The sequence below is a fragment of the Piliocolobus tephrosceles genome, chromosome 11 (assembly GCF_002776525.5).
Source record: "Piliocolobus tephrosceles isolate RC106 chromosome 11, ASM277652v3, whole genome shotgun sequence".
Lineage (NCBI taxonomy): Eukaryota > Metazoa > Chordata > Mammalia > Primates > Cercopithecidae > Piliocolobus > Piliocolobus tephrosceles.
The window spans coordinates 75311127-75323576 of record NC_045444.1 but is presented as its reverse complement, the minus strand read 5'-3'; the positions used below and the strand labels follow the sequence as shown (position 1 = coordinate 75323576).

Here is a 12450-nt window from a genome sequence, read left to right as displayed (position 1 = left end):
ATATGTAGAAATAAGTTATTTATTACTCTCATATATTCTTTTAAATCAAGAATATTATTAAGAGTCCTTGCTAGTGATTAGAAGCATGGATTCTTAAACCAGAGTGTCTCAGTTCAAATCTCAGAACCTAAAAGTACATAGAAAATGTTTGGAACATTATCTGGCATATAGGAAGAATTATAGAAGTGTTAACAACTCTGGCTTTCAGAGAAGAAAATCTGTTAAAAAACGGAAAACCTGAAAATATGAAATAACATTGAAATCAAATGAGTGTTTCTTATAATTTATGTAGAGGAAATACTGCCAGGATAAGTCAAATTACTTGAAATCTTATTTCTGACAAAATTCTAGAAATTTTGATTTCTAGAAAGAAAATTGATATTTGAAGTATACAGATATACATCTCCATAAAGTAATCTTAGGAACCTGAACTCTGTGACGTTTTGATTAATAGAGAACAGCATTATCTTATGCTATAGAAATGACTTCACAAGTTTTCTTAAAAATAATGTACCTTTGGCTTTATGTAAAGATGAAAATGAATAAAAATATGAATGTACCCTTTTATTTTCTTTTTAATTTTTGTGGGTACATAGTAGGTGTATATATTTATGAGATACTTTAGATGTTTTGATACAGGCATGCAGTGTGAGATAAGCACATCGTGGAGAATGGGGTCTTCATCTCCTCAAGAATTTATCCTTTGAGTTACAAACAATCCAACTACACTTTTAAGTTATTTTAAAATGTGTAATTAAGGTATTACTGACCATAATCACCCTGTTGTGCTATCAAATAGTAGGTCTTATTCATTCTATCTTTTTTTTTTTTTTTTTTTTGCTTTTAAGTGACTAAAAATAAATAAATAAATTTTGACTTACACTTTAAGTTCAGGGGTACAAGTGCAGATTTGTTATACAGGTAAACTTGTGTCATGGGAGTTTGTTTTACAGATTATTTCACCACCCAAGAATTAAGCCTAGTGACCATTCATTATTTTTCCTGATTCTCTCCCTCCTCCCACTCTTTACCCTCTGAAGGGCCCCAGTTTGTGGTGTTCCTCTCTGTGTGTCCATGTGTTCTCATCGTTTAGTTCCCACTTTTTTTTTAAATTTTAATTTTTTTCCTTCAGGACATGCAGATTTGTTACCCAGGTAAACATGTGCCATGGTGGTTTGCTTCACCTATATACCCATTACTTAGGTATTAAACCCTGCAGGAGCTCCCATTTATAAGTGAGAACATGTGGTATTTGGTTTTCTGTTTCTGTATTAGTATGCTAAGGATAATGGCCTCCAACTCCATCTATGTCCCTGCAAAGAACATGATCTCATTCCTTTTTATGACTGCATAGTATTTCATGGTGTATATGTACCACATTTTTTAAAATCCAGTCTATCATTGATGGACATTAAGGTTGGTTCTATATCTTTGCTATTATGAATAGTGGTGCAAAGGACATGTGTGTGCATGTGTCTTTATAACAGAGTGATTTGTCATCCTTAGGTATATACCAAGTAATGGAATTGCTAGGTTGAATGGTATTTCTGTCTTTAGGTCTTTGAGGAATTGACACACTGTCTTCCACAATGGCTGAACTAATTTACACTCCCACCAACAGCATATAGGCATTCCTTTTTCTCTACAATCTTGCGAGCATCTATTATTTTTGACTTTTTATTAAAAAGGCATTTATTAAATAGTCATTCTGACTGATATTGAGCTTTTTTCCAATTATTCTTTTTGTGGCAACTGTGAATGGGAGTTCATTCCTGATTTGGCTCTTGGCTTGACTGTTGTTGGTGCATAGAATTGCTAGTAATTTTTATACAATAATTTTGTATCTTGAGACCTTCCCGAAGTTGTTTATCAGCTTAAGAAGCTTTTGGGCCTAGACAAGGGGGTTTTCTAGATATAGGATTATGTCATCTGCAAACAGGGATAGTTTGACTTCCTCTCTTCCTGTTTGCATACCCTTTATTTCTTTCTCTTGCCCAATTGTCCTGACCAGAACTTCCAGTACTATATGGAATAGGAGTGGTGAGAGGGCACCTTTGTTTTGTGCTGGTTTTCAAGAGGAATGCTTCTAGCTTTTGCCCATTCAGTATGATGTTGGCTGTGGGTTTGTTATATATGGGTCTTATTATTTTGAGGTATTTTCCTTCAATACCTAGTTATAGGTAATTTTTAACATGAATGGATGTTGAATTTTACCAAAAGCTTTTCTGCATCTATTGAGATAATCATGTGGTTTTTGTCTTCAGTTCTGTTTATGAGATGAATCACATGTACTGACTTGTGTATATTGAACCAATCTTGCATCCCAGGGATGAAGCTTCCTTGATTGTGGTGGATCAGCTAGTTTTTTGATATGCTGCTGGATTTGGCTTGCCAGTATTTTGTTGGGGATTTTTGCATCAGTGTTCATCAAGGATATGGGCCTGAAGTTTTCTTTTTTTGTTGTATCTCTTCCAGGTTTGGGTATCAGGATGATGCTGGCCTTACAGAATGAGTTCGGAAGGAGTCCTTCCTCCTCAATATTTTGGAATAGTTGCAAAGGGAATGCTACTAGCTCTTCCTTGTACATTTGGAAGAATTCATCTGTGAATCCATCTGGTCCTGGGTTTTATTTTGGTTGATATGCTATTTATTACTGCCTCAATTTCAGAACTTGTTATTAGTCTGTTCAGGGATTCAGTTTCTTCCTGGTTCAGTCATAGGAGGGTGTATGTGTCCAGAAATTTATCTGTTTTTTCTAGATTTTCTAGTTTATGTGCATAGAGATGTTCACAATATTCTCTGATGGTTGTTTGTATTTCTGTGGAGTCAGTGGCGATATCCCCCTTGTCATTTATGATTGTGTTTATTTGAAACTACTTGTTTTCTTTATTAGTCTAGCTAGTAGGGATCTGTTTTATTAATTTTTCAAAAAACTAGCTCCTGGATTTATTGAAGCTTTGAATGGTTTCTTGTGTCTCAATATCCTTTGGTTCAGCTCTGATTTTGGTTATTTCTTGTCTTCTGTTAGCTTTGGGATTTGTTTACTATTCATTCTGTAGTTCTTTTAGTTGTGATGTTGGGTTAACTTGAGGTTTTTCTAACTTTTTGATGTGCGCATTTAGTGCTGTAAATTTCCCTCTGAAAACTGCCATAACTGTGTCCCAGAGATTCTGGTGTGTTGTATCTTTGTTTTCATTACTTTCAAAGAACTTGTTGATTTCTGCCTTAATTTTATTATTTAACCAAAAGTCATTTCAGAGCAGGTTATTCAATTTTCACGTAACTGTATGGTTTTGAATGAATTTCTTAGTCTTGATTTCAAATTTGTACTGTGCTCTGAGAGACTGTTTGTTATGATTTCAGGTCTTTTGAATTTGCTGAGGAGTGTTTTACTTCTGATTATGTGATTGATTTTACAGTAAGTGCCATGTAGTGATGAGAATAATGTATAATTTGTTGCTTTTGGGTGGAGAGTTCTATAGATATCTATTAGGTCCATTTGATCCACTGCTGAGTTCAGGTCCTGAATATCTTTGTTAATTTTCTTTCTTGATGATCTGTCTAATATTGTTGATGGGGTGTTAAAATTCCCCACTATTATTTTGTAGGAGTCTAAGTCTCTTTGAAGGTCTCTGAGAACTTGCCTTATGAATCTGGGTGTTCCTGTGTTAGGCGCATATGTATTTAGGATAGTTAATTCTTTTTGCTGAATTGAACCCTTCACCATTATATAATGTCCTTCTTCATCTTCTTTGATCTTTGTTGGTTTAAAATCTGTTTTGTCAGAAAGGAGAATTGCAACCCCTGAGTTTTTCTGTTTTCCATTTCTTGGTAGATTTTCCTCCATCCCTTTATTTTGATCCTATATTGGTCATTGCATGTGAGATGGGTCTTTCGAAGATAGCATACTGATGGGTCTTGGTTCTTTATCCCGCTTGCCACTCTGTGTCCTTTAATTGGTGTATTTATCCTATTTACATTTAAGGTTAGTATTGATATGTGTGGGTTTGATCCTGTCATCATGATGTTAGCTAGTTATTTTGCAAACTTGTTAATGCAGTTGCTTTATTGTGTCACTGGTCTGTGTACTTCATTGTGTTTTTGTAGTGACTGGTAATGGTCTTTACTTTTCATATTTATTGCTTCCTTCAGGATCTCTTGTAAGGCAGTTTTGGAGGTAACAAGTTCTCTCAGCATTTTCTTGTCTGAGAAGGATCTTATTTCTCCTTCATTTATGAAATTTGAATGTTGGCCTATCTAGCTAGGTTGGGAACGTTCTCATGGATGATATCCTGAAGTATGTTTTCCAAATTGATTCCATTCTTCCCATCTCTTTTAGGTACACTAATCAGTCATAGATTCAGTCTGTTTACATAAGCCCACATTTCTTGGAAGTTTTGTTTATGCCTTTTCATTCTTTTTTCTCTATTTTTGTCTGCTCCCATCTTGTCAGACAGGCAGTCTTTAAGCTCTGAGATTCTTTCCTCTGCTTGATCTATTATGCTATTAAAATTTGTGATTGCATTATGAAATTCTTGTAGGGTGTTTTTCAGCTCTGTCAGGTTGGTTACATTCTTCTTTATACCCGCTATTTTGTCTGTCAACTCCTGCAATGTTTTATCAGCGTTCTTGTGCTGAATCTTTCTCTCATCTTTGTATGCTTATCTACCTTCTATCTTTGAGGTTGCTGACTTTTGGATGATTTTTTTTTTCCCTTTAAAAGTCTAACTACTTTTTAGCAGGACTGCTGTGGTATGCTGGGAGTCTTCTCTAGTCCCTAATCAACTCAAATTTTCCAGTACATAGAGGCATCGCCAGTGAAGGATGTGAATGAGCAAAGATGGCAGCCTGCCCCTTCCTCTGCCCCTTTCTGTTCTCAGTCTCCAGGCTCCTCACTCTGTCCAGGTAGGAGGCCAGGTGGTCGTTCAGGCTTTGCATGGTCTCCTTCTCATTCTGGATGTCTCCCATTCCTGCCAGAACCCCGGCCATCCCCACAGCCAGGCCCCGGGATCCCACGCCACCCTGGAAGCCGGAGGAGTGGGACACAGAGATCCAGGAACCACAGCCCCCAGCAGCTGCATAGACACTGGCTGCACTGCTGGCCATCTCATCTCGGGGAGGTACAGACTTGTTGCCAGCCTGAATGCACCTGTAGGAGGTGGCTGAAGACTGCAGATCTGAGGTCTGACCCCGTCAGGAGAAATGGGATCAAAGTCCTGTTTAAAAAAGTTGTCTGGGTTGTCAGCAAAGCCTGAGTCCTGTCCTCTTGCTCTCCTTCTGGGACAGCATGAGCTTCACCACTCACTCTACCTTCACCAACTACTGGTCCCTGGGCTCTGTCCAGGTGCCCAGCTACGGCACCCGGCCGGTCAGCAGTGCAGCCAGTGTCTATGCAGGTGCTTGGGGCTGGGGTTCCTGGATCTCCGTGTCCCACTCCACTGGCTTCCAGGGTGGCGTGGGATCCCGGGGCCTGGCTGTGGGGATGGCCGAGGGTCTGGCAGGAATGGGAGACATCCAGAATGAGAAGGAGACCATGCAAAGCCTGAACGACCACCTGGCCTCCTACCTGGACAGAGTGAGGAGCCTGGAGACTGAGAACAGGAAGCTGGAGAACAAAATCCAGGAGCACCTGGAGAAGAAGGGACCCCAGGTTAGAGACTGGAGTCATTACTTCAAGACCATCGAGGACCTGAGGGCTCAGATCTTCGCAAATGCTGTGGACAATGCTGGCATTGTTCTGCAGATCAACAATGCCCGTCTTGCTGCTGATGACTTTAGAGTCAAGTATGAGACAGAGCTGGCTATGCACCAGTCTGTGGAGAGTGACATCCATGGGCTCCGCAAGGTTACTGATGACCAGTGTCACTCGGCTGCAGCTGGAGACAGAGATTGAGGCTCTCAAGGTGGAGCTGCTCTTTATGAAGAAGAACCACGAAGAGGAAGTAAAAGGCCTACAAGCTCAGATTGGTAGCTCTGGGTTGACCCTGGAGGTAGATGTCCCCAAATCCCAGGACCCCATCAAGATCGTGGCAGACATTCGGGTCCAATATGACGAGCTGGCTTGGAAGAACTGAGAGGAGCTTGACAAGTACTGGTCTCAGCAGACTGAGGAGAGACTACAGTGGCCACCACACTGTCCACCGAGGTTGGAGCTGCTGAGATGATGCTCATGGAGCTGAGACATACAGTCCAGTCCTTGGAGATGGACCTGGACTCCATGAGAAATCTGAAGGCCAGCTTGGAGAACAGCCTGAGGGAGGTGGGGGCCCACTACACCCAGCAGATGGAGCTGCTTAACGGGATCCTGCTGCACCTGGAGTCAGAGCTGGCACAGACTCAGGCAGAGGGACAGTGCCAAGCCCAGGAGTAGGAGGCCCTGCTGAACATCAAGGTCAAGCTGGAGGTTGAGATCACCACCTACCGTCACCTGCTGGAAGATGGCGAGGACGTCGGTCTTGGTGATGCCCTGGACAGCAGCAGCTCCATGAAAACCATCCAAAAGACCACCACCCACCAGACACTGGATGTCAAAGTGGTGTCTGAGACCAATGACACCAAAGTTCTGAGACATGAAGCCAGCAGAAGCAGCATACCCTTTGGGGAGCAGGAGGTCAATAAAATGTTCAGAGGTCAAAAAAAAAAAAGGAGTCTGACCACATTTTTGTAAAGCAGCTATGCAGTGCTGGGGGTCCACTTCAGCCCCTGGTTGCCTTGGATACTTCAAAAGCTGTTAAACAATTCCCTAGGAATGAGGCTGAGTCCAGGGGGCTGAGTAGCAAGAGTCTGTGGGCCCCACTTCCATGGTGCCTCACAGCATAAGACCCACTGGCCTGGAACTCCAGCCAGCCACTCCTAACTAATTGTTTTTCATACTCATTAAACATCCCCACCTCCCCCTGCTCCCCACTACCCTTCCCAGTCCCTGGTAACCATCCTTTTACTCCTTATCTCTATGAGTTCAATCGTTTTGATTTTTAGATACCAGAAATAAGTGAGAACATGTGATGTTTATCTTTCTGTGCTTGGTTTATTTTGCTTAACATAATGATCTCCAGTTCCATCCATGTTGTTGCAAGTGACTAGAACACATTCGTTTTTTATGACTTAATAGCACTCCATTGTGTATGTGTACCACATTTTCTTTATCCATTCATCTGTTGATAGTCACTTAGGTTGCTTCCAAATCTTAGCTATTATGAACAGTGCTGCCACAAACATAGGAGTGCAGTTATCTCTTCAATGCACTCATTTCCTTTCTTTTGTATATATACCCAGCAGTGGGATTGCTGGATTATATGGTAGCTCAATTTTTAGTTTTTTGAGGAACTTCCAAACTGTTTCCCATAGTGGTTGTACTAATTAACGTTCCCACCAATAGTGCACAAGGGTTTATTTTTCTACACATCTCCTTCAGCATTTGTTATTTCCTGTCTTTTGGATACAAGCCATTTTATATCCAAATGATATAATGATATCTCATTGTAGCTTTGATTTGCATTTCTCTGATGATCAGTGATGTTGGGCACCTTTTCATATGCCTGTTTGCCATTTGTATGTATTCTTTTGAGAAACATCTATTCAAATCTTTTGCCAGTTTTTTGATTAGATTGTTATTTATATTTTCTGGAAAACTACGTTGTGGCATTATCTATTGTTAATGTTCCTTGTATTAGCACTCACTTGATGCATATTTAAAAAAATCATTTATTAACAGAGGAGTGTTTCTTTTCCTCACATACAACTTTGCTTCCACTGATAAGAAAATAAGAATGATTAAACTCATTATTTATATATATTCTGCCTTGTAAAGCAGAGAAATTGCTATGTGTTTAACAAACTACTTTCTTTTTCTTTTAGTCATAGAGAAATACTATTCTTTCCAGTTACCTTGCATCTACATGGGGCCATGTAACTAAGCCTGGTCAACAGAATATGAATGGATGTATGCCAGTTTTAAGCATGACCTCTAAATTATCTTGCAAACTTTAACATGCTTTCTTTATGCATGTGAACTGACTGAACACAGAGGATCTAGCAGAAGCACAAACGAAAGTCTGGCAGATGGTCACATCACAGTGTGAAAGTGTTAACAGTGGCAAATCCATGCAGGTCTGCCACAACCTTAATTCTTGCCTCCTCAGAAGACGTAATTCAACCGAGGGGTATGAGACAGAGTGAGAAACCGAGGCAAGCTTTAGAACAGGAGTGAAAATTTATTAAAAAGTTTTAGAGCAGGAGCAAAAGGAAGTAAAGTACACTTAGAAGAGGGCAAAGCAGGTGACTTGAGAGATCAATTGCACTGTTTGTTGGTGTACTTCCAGGGTCATGTGTCACTTCTCCCCTGATTATTTCCTTGGGTTGGGCAGTCTGCATGTGCAGTGGCCTGCCAGCACTTGGGAGGTGCCATACGTGCAGTGTGTTTTTTACTGGAGTTATATACATGCTCACTTGGGGCATTCTTCTCTTACCAGTCAAATGCTCCTAGAAGGTCATATATCAGTTAAACTCAGCCATTTTGCCTCGTAGTGCGCATGCTTGAGCCCACTTACCCAACTCTTGAGATCTTATTGGGATGCTGCTGATCACCAGTTTCAGGTTTTTCTACCTATTGGGAGAGTCCCTTTTCCTGGTGCTGGCTGTGACCAATTATTATTTTAGAGAAACAGTGTAACAATCACCTGACCATCACCTGATGCTTACCTGACATTCTCGATGAGGTTGTTGGGGAGAGACCTTCTCATGCCCTATTCATGCCTGACTAGCTACCTCCTGTAACAAAAGGAGCTGTGATCACTAAGTCACTACTTGAAGCAGAGCTGCCCAAGAGAGTCACCAAATCAGAAACATACTGTTGACAAAAAGAATCAAACTCTGTAAAATATTTGAAGACATTTATTCTGAGTCAAATATGAGTGACGAGTGGCCAGTGACACAGCCCTCAGGAGGTCCTCAAAACATGAGCCCAAGGTGGTCAGGTTACAGCTTGGTTTTATACATTTTAGGAAGACTTAAGACATCAGTCAATGTGTGTAACAATTTTGTTTCGGTCCAGAAAGGTAAGACAACTTGAAGCCCTCTCTTTGAAGGGAGGGCTTCCAGGTCACAGATGGAGTCAAAGGTTTTCTAATTGGCAATTGCTGAAATAGTTATTATCTAAAGACCTGGAATCAATAGAAAGAAATGTCTAGGTTAAGATAAGGGGTTGTGGAGGCCAAGGTTTTATCATGCAGATAAAGCCTCCTGATAGCAGCTTCAGAGGTCTTATCAAACCTAAAAAGGTGCCAGACTCTAAGTTAATTCTCTCCTGGATCAAGGGAAAGGCCTAGAAAGGAATGGGGATTTTCTACAAAAAGTAGATTTTCCCCCATAAGAGATAGCTTTACAGGGCCATTTCAAAGTATGTCAAATAAATGTATTTTGGGGTAAAATACTTCGATTTCTTTCAGGGCCAGCCATCTGTCATGTGATGCTATATTAGAGAGTCAGGCTGGATTTTGGTGCCTTCTTGCCTAATGTTAATGCTGTGCCTGAGTGCCAAAGAGAGGAGGGTATAATGAGGCATGTCTGACCTTCCTTCCTCCTTCCCATCATGGCCTGAACTGGTTTATTTTGGAATGCCCTTGGCTGAGAGGGAACGGGGAGGGCTTAGAATTTTATTTTTGGTTTACAATACACATGAGATTTTCCATGAGAAAACACATCCCTACACCCACACCTACATACCACACCCACACTCCAGTTTATTGCCCAAATCTGTTACAGGAAAGGGGTCCTGATCCAGACCCCAAGAGAGGGTTCTTGGATCTCACACAAGAAAGAATTCAGGGTGAATCCACAGTGCAAAGCAAAAGTGAGTTTATTAAGAAAGTAAAGTAAAAGAACAGCTATTCCATAGACAGTGTAGACCCTTCCCAAAAGCAAGAGGAGGAATGCATCCACCCTATGTACCATGCTCGTTTATATACAGGATAAAAAAATTGTGGGCAGATGTGCCCTGCTACAAGGGTTTGTGATAAAGGATTTATTTTCTTAATTACTGTATTTTGCAAGAATCAATATTGTTATCTTTAAAGCAAAATTAGGAATGCTTTTGTTCTCAAGATATCGAGATATTAGGGCACTCCCAAGTCTGGGTTTGTTAGTAAATATTATCAATCTGTTCCCTTAACTGTAAACATCTAGAGGCTAAGAATACCTGACTTTCTGGGAATGCAGCTCAGTAAGCCCCATCCTCATTTTCCTAGCCCTCACTCAAAATGGAGTCACTCTGGTTCAATTGCCTCTGACAAATCCATTGAGAGATTGTTTGTTATAGCACCTGGCATTATTAATCCTGATTGACACACATGTAAAAATGTACAGTGGTAGGATTCTATTGTCTAATTTTTGTTTTGTATACTAAATTTCTTCTTTCTGCTTATTAATTTTAATTTTTATTGACCTTCTTATAATGTGCTGTTCTTGTATGCTTTTTCAAAATTTTCTAAGTATTATATATATAATTTATATGCAGGTAGAATATTAATTGATAGCAAGTAAGTTAAAAATCTCACCATATTTCAATTTTGTTTAATGAAACATAATCAGAGTACACAAATGCTTCATAGTCATTATTGTCCCAACATTAAAATTTAAGTGTAAAGGGAAGAAAGATAAATACTAAATTAATTAAAATGATTTCTATAAAAGGAATTCAGATGCATTATATGTGTGGAACTTCTTTTTCACCTTTGAAGACTGAATTCATATTAGCATGTTTTAATATTTTAAGAAATATATCAACTTTTTTCCAGTAATTTGTATTTCCTTTAAGGCAAACACAAACGTACAAAATAGGCATATTAGAAATTTACTTATTGGGTCACGTCATATTTTGAGGAAATGGGTGGATAATGTTGGTTAATGAAGGAAGAGGATTATGTATAATTACATTTTACATTTAGAATGTTTAACGCACTGTTCATTCAATTCCTCAAACACTCGTCACACCAACAGTACAAAGAAATAAACTTTAACCAAGAGCAAGTGATAAACTCTTGTACTTTGAACTCCTGTGACTTACAAAGAAAGAAAGTGGAATTATTCTAGAGATCTGTAAGACTGTCAAATAGTCCCTGTGAAAAGCAATGTCAAGTAATGGCATTATTATTTTAGAAAGAATGACAACTGAATTAAGCATGGTGACTTGTTAGGTAATAAAAACAAGCTAACATTAATAGAATCTGTGTCACTTCCCATTGTCAAGACAAGTCCTCACTGAGGAAGCTATGAACCAGAATTCCCTTATTAATGAGCACACCAGTTTGTTTATTGTTAGAAATGTGAACATGGTTCTGACAGCATTCCTAAAAATGCACACAATGAAGATGCATTTATTATAAGTCCTGTTATGTGGAAGCAGATTCTGAGATGGAGTTTGGAGTACAGGATAATTATTAGGAATCAACACCTGGGGAAAGAATTGGGAGGAAATAGGATTGAATAGACAAGCTAATCTGTGATGTAGACCCAACAAAGTTTCAATCAAGTCCATGGGGAGTGCTCTGGAGCATGTTAGATGGAAAGATGTGCTCAAGTACCTCAGTGGGTGATTGAGGACGATGGTATGGTAAGTGGGGCCACCCTTGCTTCCCTCCTTGATTCCTGGACCCCTGCAATCTTCCTGTTGGAAACATACAAATGTACATAGCACATAGTACATGGCATAATACTAGTACAAAGCTCTTTGATTTAATGTCTGTATTGTATGTTGGAGGATGGCACCCCATTCTCAGAGAACATTGCTTCTGAGTTAAGCTGGTGCTTCAATTCAATAGTCCTTCAACAGAAAATTGAAATGGCCTGCAGCAGACTATTGGACTCACTTCCACACTTTTCTCCCATAAAGTGAATCTGCTATTCTGAGGAATCCCATGCTGGTGGATCAAATGCATCCTAATAGAAAGAGGTGCTGACTGATGCCCTAAGGGAGGTTGAACAAATATAATTCCAGCATATATGTCTAGTGTTTTGTTGTTGTTTTTTTTTTTTTAGATTGGGTATCTCTCTCTTCCAGGATGGAAGATATTCAGTGTAATCAACTTGTCACCAATTAGCCCATTGATCTCTTCAAGGAATAGTGCTGTATAAGAGTTTCAGTGTAGGTTTCTCCTACTGGCAGATTGGACATTTGGTGGCAGAAGTAGGCAAAGGACCTATCTGAGTTCATTTGTGCTGCTATAACAGAATACCAAAGACTGGATATTTACCAGCAATAGAAATTTATTTGTAGCAGTTCTGGAGACTGGGAAGTTCTAGATCAGTGTGCTGTAAGGTTTGGTATCTGGTGAGGGTTTACTCCATGCTTCCAAGATAATGACTCATTGTTACATCCTCACATGGTGAAAGGCAGAGGGGCCAAAGGGCTGAATATATTGTGAAGTCTCTTTTATAAGGGCTTTTATCTTATCC

General features: G+C 39.6%; 1 pseudogene; it reads left to right on the top strand.

The window, feature by feature from the left end:
• Positions 1-5287: 5287 nt before the first annotated feature.
• The window catches only part of LOC111542816, an 84035-nt pseudogene continuing 76872 nt past the window's right edge, over positions 5288-12450 (top strand).